Source organism: Moschus berezovskii, chromosome 2, assembly GCF_049115385.1.
Source record: "Moschus berezovskii isolate FMDL1 chromosome 2, NW_MosBer_1.0, whole genome shotgun sequence".
NCBI lineage: Eukaryota > Metazoa > Chordata > Mammalia > Artiodactyla > Moschidae > Moschus > Moschus berezovskii.
Window position 1 is genome coordinate 110260340 of NC_142461.1, and position 26784 is coordinate 110287123.

A 26784-nucleotide genomic window follows, 5' to 3' on the forward strand; every position below is an offset into this window, starting at 1 on the left:
CCAGTCCCTAAGAAAGACAATGCCAAAGAATGCTCAGACCACCGCATACACACACACACACACACACAGAGAGACACAAAAAGCAAGCCAGTTCCAGATAAACATCTATTTCTGCTTTATTGAATATGCCAAAGCCTTTAGCTGTGTGGATCACCACACACTGTGTAAAATTCTGAAAGAGCTGGGACTACCAGACCACCTGACCTGCCTCTTGAGAAATCTGTATGCAGATCAGGAAGCAAGAGTTAGAACGGGACATGGAACAACAGACTGGTTCCAAATAGGAAAGGAGTACATCAAGCACATTGTCACTTTGCTTATTTAACTTATATGCAGAACATCATGAGAAACTCTGGGCTGGATGAAGCACAAGCTGGAATCAAGATTGCTGGGAGAAATATCAATAACCTCAGATATGCATATGACACCACCCTTATGGAAGGAGGTGAAGAAGAACTAAAGAGCCTTGTGATGAAAGTGAAAAGAGGAGAGTGAAAAGTTGGCTTAAAGCTCAACATTCAGAAAACTAAGATCATGGCATCTGGTCCCATCAGTTCATGGCAAATAGATGGGGAAACAGTGAAAACAGTGGCCCACTTTATTTTTGGGGGGCTCCAGTATCACTGCAGATGATGACTGCAGGCATGCAATTAAAAGGTGTTTGCTACTTGGAAGGAAAGTTATGACCAACCTAGATAGCATATTAAAAAGCAGAGATGTTACTTTACCAACAAAGGTCCATCTAGTCAAGGCTATGGTTTTTCCTGTAGTTATGTATGGATGTGAGAGTTGGACTATAAAGAAGGCTGAGCGCCAAAGAATTGATGCTTTTGAACTGTGGTGTTGAAGAAGATTCTTGAGAGTCCCTTGGACTGCAAGAAGATCCAACCAGTCCATCCTAAAGGAGATCAGTCCTGAGTGTTCATTGGAAGGACTGATGCTGAAGCTGAAACTCCAATACTTTGGCCACCTCATGCAAAGAGTTGACTCATTTGAAAAGACTCGGTTTCTGGGAAGGATTGAAGGCAGAAGAAGGGGACGACAGAGGATGAGTTGGTTGGATGGCATCACTGACTCAATGGACATGGGTTTGGGTAAACTCTGGGAGTTGGTGATGGACAGGTAGGCCTGGCGTGCTAGAGTCCATGGGGTCACAAAGAGTGGGACACGACTGAGCAACTGAACTAACTGAACTGAATGATCTAGTTTTTTCCTTACTTTCTTCCATTTAAGTCTGAATTTGGCAATAAGGAGTTCATGATGTGAGCCATAGTCACATCCTGATCTTGTTTTTGCTGACTGTAAAGAACTTCTCCATCTTAGCCTGCAAAGAATATAATCGATCAGATTTGGGTATTGATCATCTGGTGATGTCCATGTGTAGAGTCTTCTCTTCTGTTGTTGGAAGAGGGTGTTTCCTATGACCTGTGCATTTTCTTGGCAAAACTCTGTTAGCCTTTCTCCTGGTTCATTTTGCTTCCAAGGCCAAATTTGTCTTATTCCAGGTGTTTCTTCACTTCCTACTTTTGCATTCCAGTCCCCTATAATGAAAAGGACATCTTTTTTGTTGTTAGTTCTAGATCTTGTAGGTCTTCATAGGAACGTTCAACTTCAGCTTTTTCAGCATTAATGGTCAGGGCATAGAGTTGCATTATCATGATATTAAATGGTTTTCCTTGGAAACGAACGGACATCATTCTGTTGTTCTTGAGATCACACCCAAGTGCTGCATTTTGAACTCTTTTGTTGACTCTGATGGCTGCTCCATTGCTTCTAAGGAATTCTTGCCTCAGTAGTAGATATAACGGTCATCTGAGTTAAATTCACCCATTCCAGTACATTTTATTTCACTGATTGCTAAAATGTCGATGTTCACTCTTGCCGTCTCCTGTTTGACCACTTCCAATTTGTGTTGATTCATGAACCTAGCATTCCAGGTTCCTATGCAATATTGCTCTTTACAGCATCAGACATTCCTTCCATCACCCGTCACATCCACAACTGAGTATTGTTTTTGCTTTGGCTCCATCTCTTTATTCTTTTTGGAATTATTTCTCCCCTGAATTCCTATAGCATATTGGGCACCTACTGACCTGGGGAGTTCATCTTTCATTGTGCGACCTTTTGGCCTTTTCATACTGTTTATGAGGTTCTCAAGGCAAGAATACTTTGGTGGTTTTTCCATTCCCTTCTCTAGTGGACCATGTTTTGTCAGAACTCTCCACCATGACCCGTCCATCTTGGTTGGCCCTATACATCATGGCTCTTAGTTTCACTGAGTTAGACAAGGCTGTGGTCCTTGTGATAAGTTTGGTTAGTTTTCTGTGATTGTGGTTTTCAGACTTTCTGCTCTCTGATGGGTAAGGATAAGAGGCTTATGGAAGCTTCTTCCATAGGACTGACTGAGGGGGAAACTGGATCTTGTCTTGATAGGGGGGACCATTCTCAGTAATTCTTTAATCCAATTTTCTGTTGATGGGTACGGCTGTGTTCCCTCCCTGTTGTTTAACCTGAAGCCAAACTTTGGTGGAGGTTTGAAGATAATCGCACTGCTGTCCTCAGTGCCCCTGACCCTGCAGCAGGCCACCATGGATCCATGCTCTGTGGGAGACTCCTGGACACTCACAGGCAAGTCTGGGTCAGTCTCTTGTGGGGTCACTTCTCCTTTTTCCTGGGTTCTGGTGCACATAACGTTCTATTTGTGCCTTCCAAGAGTCTGTTTCCCCAGTCCTGTGTAAGTTCTGGTGCCCCTGTGGTGGGGTTAATGGTGACCTTCTCCAAAAGGCTTATACCATACCCAGGTCTACTGCACCCAGAGCCCCTGCTCCTCCAGGAGGCCACTGCTGACCCATACCTTTGCAAGAGACACTCAAACACACTTCTGGCTCAGTCTCTGTGGGGTGTCTGGGTCCTGGAGCACATAAGGTTTGTTCCACACCTTTGTTACAAACTTCTTTATAACCTGACTCCTCCCCCACCCTGCCTCCTTAAATCCTTTTTCTCAGGGTCCCCTGAGAAGCTGTCTCCCAGGCTTGAAGTCTTTAACATTCCCACCAAATGAAATGTAACTCAGTTTCTTGATTGTGACTGCTTAAGTCAACACCATGGAGGATAGTGCTGTCCCTAGAATGAATACAAAGGATATAGCCCCAATAATCCAAAAACATCACTCCCACCCAAAGATAGTATTGATAAAGAAAAGCAAAAACTTCATCATCACAGGCAATTAGAAATATCTGAGCGTCCAGAAAAATGGGACACTTCACTCACAATCCATTAATCTATGATACCTAGTAGAATATACAGGGATGAGATTTCCTAGAACTGACAAGGCAATGCAGGGAAAAGACAGCAAATATCCCTTGTGGATTGAGACCCCCTTATTTAGACAAATTCCTCTGAGAGTTGGCACTCATGGTAGGGGTATGTCTTAGGTCCCAAACTTGACCACCTACAGATGCATGCCCAACAACCTATGCCTCCCAGCAAGCATAAAAATCGGGGAGAGTGCACTTTCCCTGGATACTAGCCCAGCTCTCAAGACACAAAGCGAGAGAGAAGAAATTCTCATGTTTTTTTCTTTTTGTAATTGGTGACTCAACAAAATTTTGCCCGAAATGACTCCCCTATGGTGAGAACTATGAACTCAACAGTTTGTGAGGCTGATTCAAATAAGCTTTTCAGATTTTACCCTATGCCTATGATTCTCCCCCTTATGACAAAAGACAGTGATAGAGGGAAATTGTGGCTACCCAAGAATGGATCAATAACAAATGGCCAAAGCCACATACAACCAAAGTAGTTGACAGAAATGTTTTCTCCTATTAATCTCAATTTGGAAGGCAGATATTTTTATTACCGTTTTCAGCTAAACTCTACCGACTAAAATCTTGGAGGCTGATTTTGGTAAGAATTCTTATCTCTTGCTGGTTTGGTCAGTTGGTCTAAGATTTAGTTGTAACCTCTGGGGTAGGTGGGATGTCTCAAGCATCCTATCTGGGTCAACAAAATGGTAGGGGAGAAAAAAATTCCTCTATTTCCTCAGGTTCCCTGACTGGGCCTTCAAAATAAGCTGATGAAACACAATTTAACAATAGAAAAGCAAGCACAGTTTATTAACATGTGTATTACACATACACCCCAAAACTTTTAATGTTGAGAATCTTAAAAGGTGGTTAGAACTTGGGGTTTATATAGTGCCTGAATAAAGAACAGTATTTTTAGAGGAGTGACAAAACAAAGGAAAAAGAGGTTTAGGTTCTTAGAGGGTGACGAACTGTGGAAAGATAAATATATAGGAAGCAGATGGAAGATAAGGGTTATTTTGCTGATGTTGGCTGTGTAGATTCCTCTCATTGCTGTCTCTGGGCTGATGAAAATCTAGAGTTGCCTCAGGTGATGAAGAATCATCCTGTTCTTTCTGGTAGGAAAGAGGACAGAAAGTTTTGTGTATTTGCTTCTTTCCAGTGGCCTTTAGCTCAAAATAATCCTTATGTCAGAGTGCAAATGTTGGGATAGCATACTCTGAAAATCTTTAGTATTGATCATATATATTCAATTTGTGAGACCTTAATGAGCACTTGAAGTATCCACAACAGTAATTTCTTTTCCTTACCTCCTGCCAATCTGCCAACATTTTTTTATACTCTCTTGGGCTCCTAGAAATTACAGCAATGATTCTTAATTTTTTTATGTCATATGTTTTAAAATTGATGAAAAATTATGGATTTTTCTGCTCCTACCTTGAAATATTTTCACACTCACACAATTCTGCTTAAATTTAAGAAATAAATCCAGGTTGTGAGTTCTACATCTAGAGTCAGCTCCCAGTCATGACATAATAGTTTCTATTAAACTAACCTTCCCTCTAAGAACAGCTGCAGTAGCAAAATAATATAATAAAAAAATAGCCAAGGTCTGAAGGCATTGCAGAGCTATCAAGAAATCCAGGGACAGGGGTACTAAGAGCCTATGAAGATGGAAAATGCATTCAAGTGAACTTGGAGGTTTTTTCCCCACTTTTCAGTTCAAGATACTTTCTTATTCTTAAGTGCCATGGGCTTACAGGTGGAGCAGAACGTGGTGATGTGGGCTTTCAAAAGTTTTGAGAGGCCAAGGAGATGAAAACTAGAATTAAGATTTCTAAGAAACCTAATAGAATATATGAAACTAAGGATTCCTGAGATTTATAGAATGAAGGTTTCCTAGGAAAAGGAAACACAGAAAAACAAGCTCTTTTTCCACTGAAGCTATGTTAATAACTCTCAGTACTGTCATCAGTTCAATTCAGTTCAGTCGCTCAGTCATGTCTGACTCTTTGCGACCCCATGGACTGCAGCATACGAGGCCTCCCTGACCATCACCAACTCCTGGAGTTTACTCATACTCGTGTCCATTGAGTCAGTGAACCATCCATACATCTCATCCTCTGTCGTCCCCTTCTCCTCCCGCCTTCAATCTTTCCCAGTATCAGGGTCTTTTCAAATGAGTCACCTCTTCGCATCAGGTGGCCAAAGAATTGGAGTTTCAGCATCAACATCGGTCCTTCGAATGAATATTCAGGACTGATCTCCTTTAGGATGGACTGGTTGGATCTCATTGCAGTCCAAGGGACTCTCAAGAGTCTTCTCCAGCACCACAGTTCAAAAGCATCAATTCTTCGGCGATCAGCTTTCTTTATAGTCCAGCTCTCACACCCATACATGACCACTGGAAAAACCATAGTCTTGACAAGATGGACCTTTGTTGGCAAAGTAACATCCCTGCTTTTTAATATGCTGTCTATGTTAGTCATAACTTTCCTTCCAAGTAGTAAGCGTCTTTTAATTGTGTGGCTGCAATCACCCTCTGCAGTGATACTGGAGCCCCAAAAAATTAAGTCAGCCACTGTTTCCCCATCTATTTGCATGAAGTGATGGGACCAGATGCCATGATCTTAGTTTTCTGAATGTTGAACTTTAAGTCAACTTTTTCACTCTTCTCTTTTCACTTTCATCAACAGGCTCTTTAGTTCTTCTTCACTTTCTGCCATAAGAGTGGTGTCATCTGCATATATGAGGTTATTGATATTTCTCCCAGCAATCTTGATTCCAGCTTGTGCTTCATCCAGCCCAGAGTTTCTCATGATGTACTCTGCTTATAAGTTAAATATGCATGGTGATAATATATAGCTTTGACATATTCCTTTCCTATTTGAAACCAGTCTGTTGTTCCATGTCCAGTTCTAACTCTTGCTTCCTGATCTGCATACAGATTTCTCAAGAGTCAGGTCAGGTATTCCCAGCTCTTTCATAATTTTCCACAGTTTGTAGTGATCCACACAGTCAAAGCGTAGACATAGTCACTAAAGCAGAAATAGATGTTTACCTGAAACTCTCTTGCTTTTTCGATGATCCAATAGATGTTGGCAATTTGATCTTTGGTTCCTCTGCCTTTTCTAAAACCATCTTGAACATCTGGAAGTTCACGGTTCACATATTGCTGAAGCCTGACTTGGAGAATTTTGAGCATAACTTTACCAGTGTGTGAGATGAGTGCAATTGTGCGGTGGTCTGAGCATTCTTTGGTATTCTCTTTCTTAGGGACTGGAAAGAAAACTGTCCTTTTCCAGTCCTGTGGCCACTGCTGAGTTTTCCAGATTTACTGGCATATTAAGTGCAACACTTTCACAACATCATTTTTTTAAGATTTTAAATAGCTCAACCGGAATTCCTTCACCTCCAGTAGGTTTGTTCGTAGTCATGCTTCCTAAGGCCCACTTGACTTCACATTCCAGGATGTCTTGCTCTAGGTGAGTGGTCACACCATCATGATTATCTGGGTCATGAAGACCTTTTTTGTACAGTTCTTCTGTGTATTCTTGCCACCTCTTGTTAATATCTCCTGCTTCTGTTAGGTCCATACCATTTCTGACCTTTATTTAGCCCATCTTTGCATGAAATGTTCCCTTAGTATCTCTAATTTTCTTGAAGAGATCTCTAGACTTTCCCATTGTATTGTTTTCCTCTATTTCTTTGCATTGATCGCTGAGGAAGGCTTTCTTATCTTTCCTTGATATTTTTTGGAACTCTGCATTCAAATGGGTATATATTTCCTTTTCTCCTTTGCTTTTCTCTTCTGTTCTTTTCACAGCTATTTGTAAGGTCTCCTCAGACAGCCATTTTCCTTTTTTGTGTTTCTTTTTCTTCAGGATCGTCTTGCTCCCTGTCTCCTGTACAATGTCACAAACCTCCGTCCATAGTTCAGCTGGCACTCTGCATATCAGATCTAGTCCCTTAAATCGATTTCTCAGTTTCACTGTATAATCGTTAGGGATTTGAATTAGGTCATACTTAAATGGTTTATTGGTTTTCCTACTTTCTTCAGTTTAAGTATGAATTTGGCAATAAGGAGTTCATGATGTGAACCACAGTCAGCTCCTGGTCTTGTTTTTGCTGACTATATAGAGCTTCTCCATCTTTGGTTGTAAAGAATATAATCAGTCTGTTTTCGGTGTTAACCATCTGGTTGTGTCCATGTGTAGAGTCTTCTCTTGTGTTGTTGGAAGAGGGTGTTTGCTGTGACCAGTGCCTTCTCTTGGCAAAACTCTATTAGCCTTTGCCCTGCTTCATTCTGTACTCCAAGGCCAAATGTGCCTGTTACTCTGGTTGTTTCTTGACTTCCTACTTTTGCATTCCAGTCCCCTATAATGAAAAGGACATCATTTTTGGATGCTATTTCTAGAAGGTCTTGTAGGTCTTCTTAGAACCATTTAATTTCAACTTCTTCAGCATTACTGGTCTGGGTATAGACGTGGATTACCATGATATTGAATGGTTTGCCTTGGAAATGAACAGAGATCATTCTGTCGTTTTTGAGATTGCATCCAAGTCCTGCATTTCAGAATCTTTTGTTGACTATGATGGCTGCTCCATTTCTTCTAAGGGATTCTTGCCCACAGTAGTAGATATAATGGTCATCTGAGTTAAATTCACCCATTCCAGTCCATTTTAATTTGCTGATTCCTAAAATGTCGATGTTCACTCTTGCCATCTCCTTTTTGACCGCTTCCTATTTGCCTGATTAATGGCCCTAACATTCCAGGTTCCTAGGCTATTTTGCTCTTTACAGCATCGGACCTTGTTTCCATCACCCGTCACATCCACAACTGGGTGTTGTTTTTGCTTTGGCTCTCTCTCTCCATTCTTTCTGGAGTTAGTTCTCCACTGATCTCCAGTAGCATAATGGGCACCTACCGACCTGGGGAGTTCGTCTTTCAGTGTCCTATCTGTCTGCCTTTTCGTACTGTTCATGGGGTTCTCAAGGCAAGAATACTGAAGTGGTTTGCCATTCCCTTCTCCAGTGGACCACATTCTGTCAGACCTCTCCACCATGACCCATGCATCTTGAGTGGCCCATAGTTTCACTGAGTTAGACAAGGCTGTGGTCCATGTGATGAGACTGGTTAGTTTTCTGTGATTTTGGTTTTCAGACTGTCTGCCCTCTGATGGAGAAAAGATAAGAGGCTTATGGAAGCTTCCTGGTGGGAGAGACTGACTGAGGGGGGAACTGGGTCTTGTTCTGATTGATGGGGCCATGCTCAGTAAATTGTTAATCCAATTTTCTGTTGATGGGTGGAGCTGTGTTCCCTCCCTGCTATTTACCTGGACCCAAACTATGGTGGAGGTAATGAAGATAATGGTGATCTCCCTCAAAAGATCACATGCTACACCCAGTGCCCCCAACCCAGTCGTGTCATAGTTCTAAGCAAACTGAAGTTGTTGTTCAGGGCCCAAAGAATGTGTCGTGTATGTATGTATGAAGATCTCAAAACAGCAAAGCTGATCTATGTTGAGAGGCCAAGATATGTTATACTTGGCAAAGAGTAGCACCTGGCATAGCACAAGGGAAGGTCTCAGTTTATGGACTATTTCTTGAATTGGGTGATACTTTTATAGCACATTCTCTTGGAGTCTTCAGTAATGAAGCTGTATCTTTTTGATTTGTGCATTTTTCAATGTGTATGTATGTACATATTCTACCTCAACTTTTTAAAAGTTACTTGAAAATATTTTTTCAGTTTATGGGAGACTATGTCTTTTGAACAGAATCCTTTAATCCTTCCTCATTTCAGGAAGCAGTGAGCAAAGTCCAGAAGGTCCCTTGGGGGCATCCCGCACAGTAATGAAAAAACGTCATATTTTTATGGATGCCTCTCAACCACACATTGAAAGTTGGTCATAACAAAGAGCCCAGTGTTTGAAGTTATATGCTAATCAATATATTTCATGGAATAAAAATGACAGATTGTTGATAACCAGTTTGAAGCTGAGTTAAGGAAGATGGGAGTTCATGATATTATTTTTCTATTTGTGTATATGTTTGAAAGTTTTTATAAGTTTTTATTAAGAAAGAAAACACAAGGATCTGCTTCTTCGATAACAAAATTAATGTCACAAATGGAATCCCACAGAGGATGAAAAAGAGAAGTCAGAAAAATAAATCCTATACTAAATTGGATTTGCTTCAGCTACAAATTTTAGACATTTTTTACTCCTACTTTCTTTTGAGCAAATTGAGTCCCATTTCTGTTTCTAGGGCGTATTTTAACCACACCTTTTCTAAGGAGTCTTAGTTCCTACTCTTGCCTCTAAACTCCCAATTACTCAGTTATTATTTGTTGTCACTTCATTGGTCTTCACTGTATTATGTGCTGGGCTGCCTGAGTTTTTATGTCTTTATGCATGTTATTTTTGTTTTGAAATATGTTACCGCATGCCAAGGAAGCTTATCATGTTGAGGGAATATTTATCAGATTTATCATTTTATTTTGTTATTTATTGAATGCTTATTTTTTGCCACAACTTTTTCAAACATGGCTTGTTCTCCTTAGATGCTCCATATCAAATATTCCCATTCATTTCTTTAGTCCTCATAAAACCGATATGAACTTGCCATTCTTAGTAGCCTTATTTTATGAATCAGGTAACGGAGGCACACAGAGTAGGTTGCAGGATGTCACCCAGTAAGTGTAGGAACTCTGGGCTTAAATTCTCAAAACTACCTGATTTTGCCTCTTAATTATAGAGTAGGGAAAGAAACTTCCCAAGGTACTTCAAGAATTCATGTCAATGTATGGCAAAACCAACCAATATAATATTGTAAAATAATTTGCCTCCAATAAAAAATAAATTAATTAAAAAAAAAGAATCTAAAGCATTTTCTTCAGAGTATTGACTTTCTTAATTAAAGCAAAATTGTCTTAACATAAAATCTATTGTGTTTGAATTTGTATGGTCTTCAGAGAGTTATTTGAATCCTGTCCTTAAAACTTAGGGCTGAATTTCTGCAACTGATGTTGAACTGTTCACCAATAATTATTGTATTTGCAGATTTTCTATTCTAGTATTTCAATATATTTGTGTTATCTTCAAAACAGAATTTCTACAACCTTGTGAGTAAAATTGGAGAAAGAGTCTTACTGAATTATTTTACTGTTCTTTATAAACAGGCCCCATTGTGGAGTGAGAGAAATACCTGCCATGTTATATCACAAAGGCTCATTAGATGAAAGTTAGGTTCACTGTTAAACATTGGAGGACCAGAAATTGACTGGTGCTAATGAGTATGTGCTCACTGATCCCGATGAAGTCATCGCACTTCTTTAAATATGCTTTGCTCTTCTTAACCGCCACATATTAACTGTGCTTAGGAAACCCGTTGTGCTTCTGAAAACACCCTTCCCAGGATTATATCCAAAGATATGACTCTTGTTTCCAAATAGGGCTTCTAGTCAAAACATGGGCACACAAATAGAAAGCTGATCTAAATTACCTGAGATCTCCAAACCCCATAATTAGCACTGATAACATTGTGATGTATACTTTCTGTCTTCTTTTCCTACACAAATGTTAATCTTTATGTTAATTAAACTGTAAGAAAAAAGATACTATCATTGCTTATATACTATCATCCACTTACATTTGTATAATTTACAAATTATATGTATTAAATGCTGCAGAACTCCCTAGAACCAATGCAACTTTAGACTTTTTATGCATACTGTTAAATTGCTTTCTTGAAATTTTGAACCAATTTACATTCCCTTTTTAAAAAAAATTTTATTGGAGTATAGGCTTCCCAGATGGTGCTAGTGGTAAAGAACCCACCTGCCAATGTAGGACAGAGAAGGCAATGGCAAGCCACTCCAGTACTCTTGCCTAGAAAATCCCATGGATGGAGGAGCCTGGTAGGCTGCAGTCCGTGGGTTCGCTAAGGGTCGGACACGACTGAGCGACTTCACTTTCACTCTTCACTTTCACACATTGGAGAAGGAAATGGCAACCCACTCCAGTGTTCTTGCCTGGAGAATCCCAGGGATGGGGGAGCCTGGTGGGCTTCCGTCTATGGGGTCACACAGAATCGGACACGACTGAAGTGACTTAGCAGCAGCAGCAGCCAATGTAGGAGACATAAGAGACATGGATTTAATCCCTAGGTTGGGAAGATGCCCTGGAGAAGGACATGGCAACCTACTCCAATAGTCTTTCCTGAGTAATCCTGTGGACAGAGGAGCCTGGCAGCCTACAGTCGATAGGGTCCCAGAGAATGAGATACGACTGAAACAACTTATCACACACATTGGAGTACAGAGCATTTACGAAGTTGTGTTAGTTTCAGGTGAACAGCAAGAGTGAATCATATTTATACATATATATACATATATATGGGTGTGTATATCCATTCTTTTTCAGATTCTTTTCCCATATGTGTTATCACAGAATATTGAGTAAAGTTCCCTATGTTATACAGCAGATCCTTATTAGTTATGTATTTTATGTGTACTAGATTGAGTGACTTCACTTTCCCTTTTCACTTTCATGCACTGGAGAAGGAAATGGCAACCCACTCCATTGTTCTTGCCTGGAGAATCCCAGGGACGAGGGAGCCTGGTGGGCTGCCGTCTAGGGGGTCACACAGAGTCGGACATGACTGAAGCGACTTAGCAGTGTGTATATGTTATTCCTAGTCTTCCAGTTTATCACTTCCCCATACGTTTCCCCTTGGTAACCATAAGTTTAATTTTAAGATCTGTGAGTCTGTTTCTATTTTGTATATAAGTTCATTTATATCATTTTATATTAGACTCCACATATAAGTGATATATATTTATCTTTCTCTGAGTGACTTCACTTAGTATGATAATCCCTAGATCCATCCATGTTGCTGAAATTAACATTATTTCCTTCATTTTTATAGCTGAGTAGTATTCCATTACATATATATATATATCTGTATATATATATAAACCGCATCTTCTTTATCCATTCCTCTGTTGATGGTTATTTAGCTTGCTTCCATGACTTGGCTATTGTAAATAGCACTGCTATGAACATTGGGGTGCATGACTCTTTCAAATTATGGTTTTCTCCAGATATACGCCCAGCAGTGTGGGATTGCTAGATCATATGGTAGTTCTACGTTTAGTTTTTTAAGGAACCCCCACACTGTTCTTCAGAGTGGTTGTGCAAGTTTACATTCCCAACAGCAGTGTAGAAGGGATCCCTTTTCTCCACACCTTCTCTAGCATTTATTGTTTATAGATTTTTGAAAATGGCCATTCTGACTGGTGTGAGGTGATATCTCATTGTAGATTTGATCTGCATTTCTCTAATAACTAGTGATGTTGACCCCACAATAGCTGATAAGAACATCAGTTACCAATAGCTACACCAACAGTGGTTATTATTTTTTAATCATCATCTCATTTTTTAATCATTATCTCATGAGATAAAATGTCATCTCAGTATTTTACTTCACTTGACAATTGTGGAACTTGAATGCTTCTGTGGCCTTTGAATTTCCTCGGGGAAGAATGAGAATTGTTTCTTTATGTCATTTTTATTCCTGTTTTGCTATTCAAGCTTTCTTCATTAATTTGTAAGCTCACATTTGCTTCATGCTCACTTTCACTCTCTCCCCACCCCCTACCTGTGTGTGTGCATATTTATACATGTATCTATATCTAGATGTATATATGGATACAAGTATAAATATATATATATCCATTTTCTCAATATGGTGTCATATTTTTTTAATGTAACTAGCCCTTTCAGTCTTTCCTTTTATGGTTTTGGCCTTTATTGTTTTGTTTAAGAGATCCTTCCCTACCTCAGGTTTTAATAAAAGTACACATTACTTGTCATCTTTTTATGATTTTACTTCAAAATTTAACCTAATCAAAATTTATTTTGTTACAAGGTGTAAGGTAGGGTGTTGAAAAGTTATTCTTTAAAAAAAACACTATGTAATTATTTTAATATTATTTATTAAATAATCTACATTTTGTCCACAAATTTAATATCCCAATTTTATCACAACACTTTTAATATAATTGGTTCTATTTCTAAACTTGTATTTCATTCCATTAATCTATCTTCCTATTCTGACATTAGTACCACTCATTGGGATTTTTACTGGATTGCATTAAAATAATATATTATTTTGGAAAAAGTTGCCATAACCTACTTTAAATTTTTATTATAGATATAAAATACTGACAGTTTTTAATAGCAAAAGATAAAGAATTTTACTTTCATTTCATTAGTATTGAAATCCATAATCCTCTGAATGATAAGAAGCTCAGCAACAAAACTGGAATCCATCTTCAATCAATTCTACAGAGCTTGAAGGTATACATTTTGTATATCAACCCTATCCTTAATTTTTCCCCATCTTTTTTTTTCTATTCTGTCTCCACTGACTAATTTAATTATTTATTTTTGTAAAATCTTTGCACTGTGTTTACAACTGCTAACTACCTTCCTCCAGTTTTGAAGTGATTTGGAAGTAAAACTAAAAGCTTTTAATAGATTATCAAAGAAATCCATGACCATAAAGATTAAAAACCACAGTTCTAGATCATTTAAAGTGGCTCATTAATGGTCAAAATTGAATGCAATTTTACAAATTTCTTTATACCATGCTATTTTATGAAATCAACCTGAGCTAAATGATCCTGACATTATTTGAAGAAGCATATGTGAAATTAAATTGTTAATGTCCAGAAGACTGATGCTGAAATCAAATACCACCCACAAAGTCCACAGCATAACACTTGTGTTTGAGGATAACTGCAATAAAAACTATGCAACTGTAAAAAGAGAGAATGTAAAACAATAAAGATTGGTATCTAGTATATACCAGGTATATACCATAACCTGGTTGATCGGACTTCATTTATGTGCCAGACACTATGGTAGGCATTGGATTTATGGCATTCAACAAAACAGAGAAAAAGTTCTTCTTCCTTTTGTCCTCCCATTTTTATGGGAGCAGACAGACAATTAAGAATATAAATCAGTAGTATAAGTAAGTTAGATATTGCTGTATCAAAAGAAGATTAGGAAGTTGGTAGGAAGTATATATGAAAAGGTGGAAACCTTACGGTAGACTGGAAAGTCTCACTGTGAGGGTGGTATTTGGAGTTAAGGCTTGCTGTCCAAAAGCTCTGATTTGGGAACACACTAATATGCAGAGGAGGTGATGTGGGTGAGGTAAATCAAGGTAAGGAGGCAGAGGACTAGGTGATGAGGTTAAGTACACAGTGAGAAGTACCAAACACCATCATAAACCCTTTATCCTTTACAGAAGCGCTGGAGGATATTAAGTGGGGCAGTCACTTGATCTGACCCATATGTCAACTTTGTTGATATATTTGAAATTTTTAAATTGATCAGGGAATAAATATGTACTTGTGTGTTTTTAATCAGATATAAAACTATTAACATGAATTGGTGATAGTAGAAAAGAATAAATAGGTGGAAGAAGCAATTGAAATAAAAATACAGTGGCATGAGGTGATAGGGACGAAGAAGGGGATTCACTCAGGGTAGCACCAGGGTCCCCAGCCTGGGTGATGGATGGTGTGGTTCAACCACAGTGACTTTAGGAGGAGAAGCCAGACATGGGAGTTTGACATGAGATCTTACAAGAATGATGGATTTAAAGCAATAGAGAAAAACTGAAGTTGAGGAAAGGGAGGAAGGAAAGTACCAGAGATATAAATTGAGAAGTTATCGGGAGGAGATAGGCTGAAGCCATGAGAATGGATGAACCACTCAAGGGACAGAATTGCAAGAAACAAAAAAATGAAATTCTCCACTTACTATTTTGCACTATATCTACACATATTTGAGATTAAAATGAGCACTTATTATGTACCTAGTTCCCCCCACAAATATTCATCTAATTACAGATGTACAACAGAAGAGTAAAAGGATAGAACTCAGTTAAGTTTATTGGAAGGACTGATGCTGAAGCTGAAACTCCAATACTTTGGCCACCTCATGCGAAGAGTTGACTTATTGGAAAAGACCCTGATGCTGGGAGGGATTGGGGGCAGGAGGAAAAGGGGACGACAGAGGATGAGATGGCTGGGTGGCATCACTGACTTGATGGACATGAATTTGAGTGAACTCCAGGAGTTGGTGATGGACAGGGAGACCTGGCATGCTGCGATTCATGGGATCACAAAGAGTCGGACACGACTGAGTGACTGAACTGAACTGAACTTGGGTGAAGATAACTTTTGCTTTAGGACACTATATAGTATAGGTATCAAAATGGTAGACTTTGCAACTTCATACTTGGGTGGCATTAGACGATTGGATGTGAAGTCGTTACTGGATAGTGCTCAATAAATTGTAGGCTATCTGCTTTTACTGGGTATATTGTGAATTTCCATACATTTCTTTTCAATCAAGACAGCATTATTGTAAATAATATTTTGGATTAGTTGATTGACTAAAATTCCATGACTGTTGAGTAAAATAATGCATATGTTTCCTGATGTGGCATGACTAGACTATGATTTGATGTGTATGATTGAACCCGATTTGTTATCACATCAAAACACATTTGGGGGGGGGGGTGTTCTTTAAACTTTCTAAAAATCAAGTAGTCACTTAATCTCATGCCTTCACAGCCTTGCATTACAAATGTTATTAAAACCTTGGATAAGGAACAGAGGTGTAGGCAGCTCCTTGCTCTGCACTTTGAAGGTGGGGCTGAAAGTCATGCTTCCAGGAGAGGATGCAGCAGGTTGGGAGTTCCAGGCAAAGCAAGGGAGATAGGGCAGGGTGCCCATGCTGGGGAGAAGGGTGGATAAAGATGACAATGGAAGGTGCACCAGGGGGCCAAAGCTGATTTTAAAACTCTCTGAGGGTTATAGGGCAAAAATATACTAAAGTTAGTCATTATGGCTGTCTGCTGTAGTCAACCCACCCATATCATGCATTATCTTCTTTATCTGTTTTGCCATAATAATTCTTAGAAGTAAAACCAATCACAGTGAAGATGGTCCTGTTAACTCATAGGTAAGGAAAGCCTTCAGATTGCCCAAGAATATTTTGAAATATTGTACCTTTAACCACATGTGTGTATATAAACTCTTTATTCTCTCTCATATTTAAAAAAGTAAACTGGAGAATCACTGCACCCCAAACTTAAAACACCATGGAAACTCCTAGCAAATTCATAGCAATAGTCAATGTCTTTCACTGATGACTTCACCATGGGGAAGAATAAAAAAGAATAAATTATTCACTTTAGAAATATAAGATCCAACGTTAATCCCACCAACATGTTGTTGTTCAGTCGCTAAGTTGTGTCTGACTCTTTGCAACCCCATGAACTGCAGCACGCCAGGCTTCTCTGTCCATCATGATCTTCCAGAGCTTGCTCATACTCATGTCCATCGAGTCGGTGATGCCATCCAATCATCCCATCCTCTGTCCCCGTCTCCTCTTGCCCTCAATCTTTCCCAGCATCAGGGTCTTTTCCAAAGAATCAGCACTGGCCAAAGTATTCAATACTTATGTTAATTGAGATACATATAAGCTTATGCATTTTGGCAGAATAAAAGTGAAACTTGCATCCCTTTTTTAAAATATCAAAGACCTGTTCCAGAGAGACTGAGAACTCTTTCTGTCTGTCTCTTTCTCTGTTAGCATATGCTTGTAATGGTTATTTTCATTCATTAGAGAGGGATTTAAGCTTTTCAATTTTTCTAACTTTAATACTGCTGTTCTGTAAGAGAAGGAAAAGCTCTGAGGAGCCTTCCTAGAAGAGGTAATTGTACGGAATTCCTGGTCTCCTTCTTCAGTTGCGTAACATATATCAGTTGATAATGGTTAATTAGTGTATGCACTTGCAATTTGGTCTCCTGAGGAGGGAAATTACATTTCTTACTTTTAACCTAGAAGAGCATAGAATTCTGTGAATGTGTTCATCTTACTTAGACTTTACAGCCTTGCCTTAAGCATCTATTGAGGGGAATGGAATGGAAACAAGAGAAAATGACAGGCCATTTGCTGCGAACACCATTTATAACAAGAAGTACCTAAGGTGTTAGGTGCCTGACTTGCCTGTTGGACTTAACAGTGGACTGTACATATACTTGCATTTTTACATACTGTTCATTTGACTGAAAATGAGAGACAGTGTGTTCTGGTTGAGAGAACACCAGCTTTGGAGTTATTTGTATCTGTTCCAAGCATGATTCTACCTCTTAGCGGTTGCATAACCTTTGAAGACGTACTTAATGTTCCGATTCTTATTCTTCTCATCTGCAAAACAAGAATAATATTACTATACCCTTGAAGAATAGTTGCATTAGAAATAATCTGTATATAATCCTTAGTAAAGTGTATTCCACATTTAAATGTTCAATAAATGATAGAATTTTTATGATTGATGTTATGGAGATCTACCTCATTTCTCTGCCCCTTCATTTTCTTCCCTTTTAATATATAATTTAAAACTTAACAGAGAATATTATAGAAACATAATATACTTTAGTAACTTGTTAAAATGATCACGTTATTGTCCATAGCAATCAGTAATTTTAAAGGAAACTTGGGTGACACATTTATTGCTAAGTTTTCTTGGGGGAGACCTCAGTGCTTTTATTTATAAAATAGTAATGGGATAAGTAATAGAGTTGTGTGAATTAAATAGCCTAATATTTGTAGAAATATTCTGCAAGCTATAAAAAATTATGCAAATGTCCATTGGTCCTGAAAAGCACTTTAGAGTTCATCCAACTCCTTGTTTTAAGGGTGATAAAAATGAGAACTAGAGAAACTATGATTCGTCCAAGGGTACATAATTAGTGAGTGGCAGAATAAAACTCTAGCTTTAGTGACCAGTGTTCCAGAGTATTACCCACTAATATGTGTTCATTGTCCTGTTTGAGTGGGCCATTAATATCCTTCTGGTTTTCTAATGCTCCATTACTGTAGCTACCATTCAGGTACAGAAAGTGTAAAATGCGTAAAATCAGTATGATACAGTGCTGCCAGCTGACGTTGAGGAAGATCTGGTTCTGTCTTGGAGAATGAGGGAGCTATGGGATTTCCCCATCTTGCCACATCACCTGTCTTTCCTGAATCAACTCCAGTTTGCAATGCCATTACCATGTGTTGTCTGGCACTGTTTCAGAATGAGGTGGTGCTGAAGTTAAAGCCATAGGGTTCTGCAGTTTCATTTGGGAGAAAAATTTGATTCCAGATTGAAGCAGCTATTTGATCGATACACGTTGAGGTCACTGTTTCTGCTGCCAGGGCAAAAATGCATGAAAGTGAAAGTCCAGTAGTCTCTTCTTTCAATATTAAGAACAACTTCCTGTCTCCCTAAATAATTAGCTTCTGTAAGGTGTACTCAGAAACTTAAATCTCACCAGCTTTATTGATACTTATATGAAGGAGTAAACAGTGATAAGAAGTTAGGATATAAGATAGGCCTGCTTACTGAGAGCTGCCTATACAAACTAGACAATTCTAACAGATGGCATTTAGATGTAGAATGACAGATGGAATTACTTTTATCCTGTTATTGGAAAACTGATGCAAAGCTGAAATCGATTGCCAACTATTGAAGTCAGTCAATGTAAGCCACCTTTATGTTCAGATGCTCAATTCTAGTTTTGCATGTGTGTTCTTTCTCTCTATATATATATATGTGTGTATATGTACACACACATATAAATATGTAGGTATATATGTGTGTACATATATAATGTATACATATAGTCTGTGGTGGTGGTGGTTTAGTCACTAAATTGTGTCCGACCCCATAGACTGTAGCCTGCCAGGCTCCTCTGTCCTTGGGATTTCCCAGGCAAGAAAACTGTAATGGGTAGGCCATTTGCTTCTCTAGGGGATCTTCCTGTTGCAGGGATCGAATCCGCGTCCCTCAGATTGGGATTGCAGGTAGTTTGCTACATTGCAGTCAGATTCTTTGCTGCTGAGCCACCAGGGAAGCCCCATACATACTCTGTATCTAGTATATATGTATGTGTCTGTGTATATTATACTATATATTATAGAACATATTTACTTATTTTAATATTCTGAGGAACTGTCCAGATTATTAGCTCATCAAAGTTAGGGAGAGACAGCCAGTGTGGCTGGCAAGTAGATTCAATGTAAATTGCTTCATCAATTTAGGTGTCACACAGACTTCGTTTCATCACTAATAAAGAACAGCACTCATAAAATGAAGAGGAAAACTATACCAAGACAAAACCCCACCTCAAAAGCAATATTTGAAAAAATTTTATGTTATTGACTCAGATATAGACTCACATGTCATTAACTTAGTCTATCCTGGAGAACTATAGTGAACTGTTGTTTTTTATAACACATTCTCAGGTGATGTGTCCACTATTAGTCTTTTGTACAATAGGGTTTTCTTTATTAAATTTGGGTGTTTATTACATATATAATAGGCCTCACTGAAGCAATACTTGAACTGGCTTCAATTATTCCATTTTTGTTGGCTTAAAATCATAACTGCTTAAAACTTTTAGGAGTAAAAAGATACTACTATAAAGATGACTTAATTAAATGTGGTAGAAAGGACATACATTCTGTTCATCTATTGGACTATCTACTGCCATATCATAGAATCATAGACTGTCAAGGCTTTTAAAAATTGTTGTATATGGATTGAGGCCATCTGTTCCAAAAGTTTTTTTTTTTTTTTTCTTTAACAAATGAGAAGAATGAGGCTCAGAGAGTGATGACTTGCTCAAATTGAGCCAAACAGCATGTGGAATTAGGGTTCCTCAGTTCCCAGGTCTCATTTTAACCCAAGTCGCCTCTGTCTACATTTGCTTTGGATACTAGTTCTTAGCTGCAAAATACTAAATTCTTTCCGATTCAGAAATTACTATAACTAATAATATTTTATGATGAACAGATTTCATGCTTTTTCATTATGATTTGTGTGACTTTTAGGGTCTGGAGTATAAGTCATATCCATAAGTAGAAATAGAATAATCAAAGAAGTAAAAAGTAATGAGATGCCATTTTATGGAAAAAATCTAAAAACAGGCAGATCACATTTCTGCTTTTGGTTTTCAACGATATTATCAAAATCTTCATCTGTACAACACATTTAAGAGCCCATTACAAGTTTTGTTATATATTAGTCTTCACATTGCATAGGTGGCCAAAGATGGGCAATTTTTCCTGATGCATGTGTTGGAGAAAGCTGTGATTTTTATGGGTGTTTTTTCCCACATGGCATAAGAATATCCCCAAATTAAATATTTTTGTTACATGTCATCAAACTATATGTCAGTTTGTATTAGAACATTTCATTTTACATAAGTCCTAACTTAGATAAACAAAGTCAGATCATATTCTTTATCACAATGTACCCTGCTTCACTGTTAAAATTATTATTGCTACACAAAATTGATAATAATTATCATGCACTATACCTGCACACATGTTTTTTTTTTTTTCATTTCTGATGGGTTATTTCTGTGGAAAAGTTAGTTGTATCCAGGATATTAAATACTTGGTTTTTTATCATTAATTATAGATATGGAAAAGACAGCAATAAGGAAAAATGCAGCATTTATCTCACTTTTATCTGAATATAGCAGAAATGTGTCTCCATGATGTATACCCTTGTAAGCATCTGATGTTGTAAAGTACCAATCTAGTTTTGTGTTACTTGATGCATTATTTATTTCTTTTCTGTTTGGAGAGAGCCGAATGAGGATAATAAGAATTCTTAAAGAAGACAAATTCTGCAAGTATGATCAAAGTGAAATGATCTTCAAAACCAAAGTAGGATGAAGTATCGCAAAAACCTGAGAAACAGTGACAATGTGGCAACACCTTAGAATCAATCACCCTTTTTTTGTAAGTCCAAGTCTGCTGTGATACTGAGAGAGACCAGTGCTATAAAGTATTATGGTATCATAGCTTTTGTAGCCTTTCGCAGTGTTTAACCCCTATTTTTGTGGCAACTTTATTGAGATATAATTCACAGATCAGATAATTCACCATTTTAAGGTGTACAGTTCAGTGGTTTATAATAGTTGCAGAGTGGTACAATAATCACCACAATTTTCAATCCTTTTCATCACCTGAAAAATACACCTATACTTTTTCATTATTATACCCTCTTTCCCCAATTTTCCCATCCCTAAACCACCACTACTCTACTTTTTATCTCTGGAGATGTGCCTATCTGGGGCATTTAATATTAAGGGAATCATATAATACATGGTCTTTTGTGAGTTACTTCTTTTGCTTAGCACAACTTTTTCAAGGTTCATATAAGCATGTATCAGTATTTTATTCCTTTTTCTAGACAATGTTCTATTTTATGGACATACCACATTTTGTTTATCTAATCAATTGTTTATCCATTCAAAAGGTGTTATTTCCAACTTTTGCCTTTTATAAGTAACACTACTATGAACACTCATGTACAAATTTATATATGAAATTATGTTTCCATTTCTATTGAGTTTAGATAGATAGATAGATGGTGGTGGTGGTTTAGTGGCTAAGTCATGTCCGACTCTTGCAACTCCGTGGACAATAGCCCACCAGACTCCTCTGTCCATGGGATTCTCCGGGCAAGAATACTGGAGTAGGTTCCCATTTCCTTCTCCACGATAGATAGATATATTGGAAGAATTTAGTAACTTAAAATTTTTAATAACATTTATTTTCATGTCTAACTAGATTATCTTACTGTCAGATTATGTTGTTTTGACCTCTGTGGAGGAAAACTAGATCCTTTATGGTTAATGCTCAAGTTATAGAGCTCAAGTTAACTCTATATCTCAATTCTATATAGGATAATTTGAATTTAGGTGTTTTAAAAATCTGTTAGTCACATTGACTGTAACATGATACTGCTGTAATAGTCCCCAATATTTCCATTACTTAGTTTTATAATTCTCATAAACCAGTATTACTGAAATAACTTCCAGGATTAGAACTAGTTTTTTTTTTTTTGACAGCATTCTATGTACAGGTACTGTGCTGAGTGCTCTGTGTGCATTTCTGGAATTCTTAAATGAACTGTGTGAGATAAATATTATTATCCTGGTATTACATTTGAGGAAATGTACAGTATTACATTTGAGGAAACTTGAGACTCAAGAAATTAAGTGACTTACCCAAGGCCTTCAGTTAAGCAAGTGATAGAAATATATTAGAAGCCAAAAGCCATCCATCCAGCCCAGAAGCCTGGGTTCTTCTCACATACAGGCTGTCCATATTGAGAAGTCTTTGACCAACAACACCAAGTAAAATAATTTTAATGCAGCTCTTATAAAGTTGTTTCAACTATTCATTTCAACATAAATACCTACAGTAACAGCATGAAAAATGTGTAAAATCTCAAATATCTGCCAATAGTTAATATATTATACATTAATATATTACATATATTATACATTAAACTTCATATATTATACATTAAACAATATTGAAGAGTAGTTTCAAAGTTTTTTGATCATGATACAGAATTAGAAACGTCTCATATAAAAACCAAGTTATCATTTATATACAAAATTTCAAACATGAATTCATATTCTTCACAGGTTTCAGGACCATAGGTCTCCAAGCATAATTTTAAAAACACTGGCATAGACTATCTAGAATGAGGCAGACTATTTTTTATCAGAGACTAATCTGAAAGTTACTCCTCTTTCTTGAAAATAGCCAGGAATTATGAAAATCCTTCCCATTCCCATAGGGCCATGAAGCAGCTAAGCATAAGATGGCAGGCCGACTGGAGACACAGTAGTTTATAGAGGCTGCGTTTGCACAAATGAGCTCCCAGCAAAGAGAACAGAGAGGCAGAGGACCATAGTGACCCAAATGGAGAATTCCAGAGTAATCAACAGCACATTATTAGCAACTTCTAAAGCATACTGAAGGAAAGAAAGTCATTTTAGAAATATGGCCAAGACTTTCTTTTCAAACAAGTGCAAACTTAAAAGCGAAGAACTATAAAATAAACTGCAGTTTATGGTAAACTACTGCAAACTTAAAGAACTGCTGGATAATCTGCAATTTATGGGATAGGCCTTGATATTAGGAAATGACCTTCAACTATATATCAGTTTAGGGTCACAACAAACAGAAATGATCAATGATCAAGGATAAAAGTATCATACTGATACTAATCTGTTGAGAAATATTTCTATTGGGTATGTTTTTTAAGGATGCTTGGGGCTGGTATGAGGGGATGACCCAGAGGGAGGATAAGGGGAGGAGGGAGGTGGGAGGGGGGATTGGGAGGGGGAACTCAGGTACACCTGGGGTGGATTCATGTCAATGTATGGCAAAACCAACCAATATAATATTGTAAAATAATTAGCCTCCAATAAAAATAAAAATTAAAAAAAAGATTCCCATAAATTGTATGGAGAATATTACTTTATCCTAACCATATATATGTTACCTATAGTTTGTTATAGACCCAAATTATTTTTAACTCTTCACTATAATTCTCAGACCATAGTTGCCATTTGTCCATTTCAATTTTTCTGTTGCCTTCACAAATTTTTTTTAAATCAATATATTTTTAGGGATGACTGTTTGGTTGGGTTGGTCCCAAATGGTGGTTGCCACCAAGTAGGCAGATAAGGTAAGCAACATCTCACATATAATATTCCTTTAGCAAGAGTTATTCTTGTTTGGCTATGCCTCACATCCATGTGAGGAAAGTCACCACATTATTAATGTTATTAATTATATTATAATTAGTATAATACTTTACATTGTTATAGTAATATTATAATTATTATTATTATACCCATAATTAGCACAGTCACATAAAATGGTACTATTGCTAGATATCCTCTTTGGAAAGCTTCCTCAACTTTCCACTTGACAGTAAATAGGGATTACACATAAGCTGTAGTTTTCAGGGCATGTGTCATCAAGATTTTAATAAAGAAATATTTACATAACCAACCTATTAAGATAACCAATTCTAGTGCTTCTTTAATATTGGACAGATGTAATCTTTCATGTGATTTCTGAACTTTACCCACCTATACTCACAACTTTATATGTCTCAAAATTCAAGCCACTGAAGGATGTAGCAGAAGGATTGGCGCTCAGGAGATGGAAGACCCAGATAACTACTAGCTCTGTCTTAATAATCATGGATTGGATTTCCTCTTAGTGAAAGTAATGATATTAGGAAAGTCAGCGATCATTTGGAATCTCAGTTTTCTTACAGGTAGAAAAGGAAAAATGTTATTATACTGGCCTCGATGAGCACAGGGTTGTTGTAGGAACTGAATGAGATAACAGATATGCAAATTCTTTATAAATTGAACTGCACTGATGTAAAAAAAGGGACTTCATTGGGCAGCCACTTTCTTCACACCTGTGATCCTCACAAGCGAGTTATCAAAATATGTCTACCCATGATACTAATGAATTATTAGGACTGCTTCCTTTGCCTCCTCCTTCCGTCTATATTTGACAGCCAGTTGCCTCTAAAGGTGATACTTACCTCTTTAGTTTTCTCAGGTTGAATCCCCTTTCTTTGCAGTTTAAACTGTCTTCACTGAGAGATGTGCTGCGGTGAAATGCAAAGACTGTACTGTGTCATCATGTAGATCCAGACAGCTGAGAAACAGCTGAGGAATAAATACGAAAAACATTTCTTCAAACTGAAGACTTAAGAAAAGAATTATTTTCAAACCCATGTAGAACAAAAACTGCTACAATTTTGAATAATTTAACATTTCTATGGCTTAATTGAGTTATCTCAATTAAAAACACAGTGAGAAAATTTCAATAGAAAAATTGCCAGAGAAGAATTAATTAAAATAATTACTAGGTTTAAGAGGAAATTTCCTGAACTGAGCATATTGTTCATGCAAAAAATCTTAAATCATTATAATCTACAGTAATCATTTTCTTCACATTGCAAATACACAGTAACTACTCTGTTCCTAAATTGGTGGTATATGGCCTCTTTTGGTGAAGAAATGGTAGCTTCCCAAAGCAGAACAACTTGAATGTACTGATGCAAAGCATGCCATGGTAATTAATTGCTTAGCAGTTCCCATGTTATTATATTTGATTACAAACGCCACCAAAGCTGACAAGAATTTGCTCCTCTGGAAGCTGGAACTTTCAAAGGATTCAGGAGCTTGGCTTTATATCAAAAACAAAGTGTGATTGGTTACTGAATATACAGTTATATATTTTTATATTGTCACCTCTATTAGAAAATTTACCTAGAAACACATAACCATTTTCTATTGTAAATTACTATAATTTTCTTTCATTTGCGCCCTAAGGAAAAAAGGTACTTTGCATTTATATACCTGCAATTAAGATAATATCATATCTCTTACCACAATGGGCATGGCAACAATGATTCCCAGTGGGGCCAAGACTGAATATCTAAAAGTGGTGTTCATTAGATTTAATAGATTCTAGGGATATAGCTAATCAAGGTTAAGGCTGGGGGAGAGAGAGACAGTGAGCATGGGGAGAAGTTTAAAAAAAATACCTTAAGGAAGTTATAGGAAGCCTACAAAGGTAGGAAATAAGGGCAGATAAATAAGTTTGGTGCTAGGTCTATGATGGCCACCAAAATAGATGGGACAAGGAACAGGGAGGCAAAAAAAGAGTATAAATCTGCAAAGGCTGTAAGCAATGAAGAACAAGTGAGTCTTTAAGAACTGCACCCTTTACAGAGACCAGGTATCTGATTTGGGGGCAAACATTCCTTGGTCCTACAATGTATAGTCATATAAGAACTCACAGGTGTGTGATATAATGAACAGATATGCACTACAGTAAAGATTGCAATCTAGAATTGGATTTAGAAAAGGCAGAGCATCCAGAGATCACATTACCAGCATCTGTTGGATCATATAAAAAGCAAGGGAATTCCAGAAAAAACATCTATTTCTGCTTCATTGATTACACTAAAGCCTTTGACTGTGTGGATACAACAAACTGTGAAAAATTCAAGAGATGGGATTACCAGACCACGTTAACCTGTCTCCTGAGAAATCTGTGTGTGGGTCAAGAAGCAACAGTTCAAACCAGACATGAAACAACAGACTGGTTCCAGGTTGGGAAAGGAGTATGTCAAGACTGTGTATTGTCACCCTGCTTATTTGACTTATATAGAGTTCATCATGCAAAATGCCAGGCTCGATGAAGCACAAGCTGGAATGAAGATTGCAGAGAGAAATATCAATAACCTCAGATATGCAGATGACACCACCCTTATGGCAGAAAGAAAAGAAAAACTAAAGAGCCTCTTGATGAAAGTGAAAGAGGAGGGTGAAAAAGCTGGCTTAAAACTCAACATTCAAAAAACATTCAAAACAGATCATGGCATCTGGTCCCATCACTTCATGGCAAATAGATGGGTAAGCAAGGGAAACAGTGACAGACTTTATTTTCTTGGGCTCCAAAATTGCTGCAGATGGTGACTGCAGCC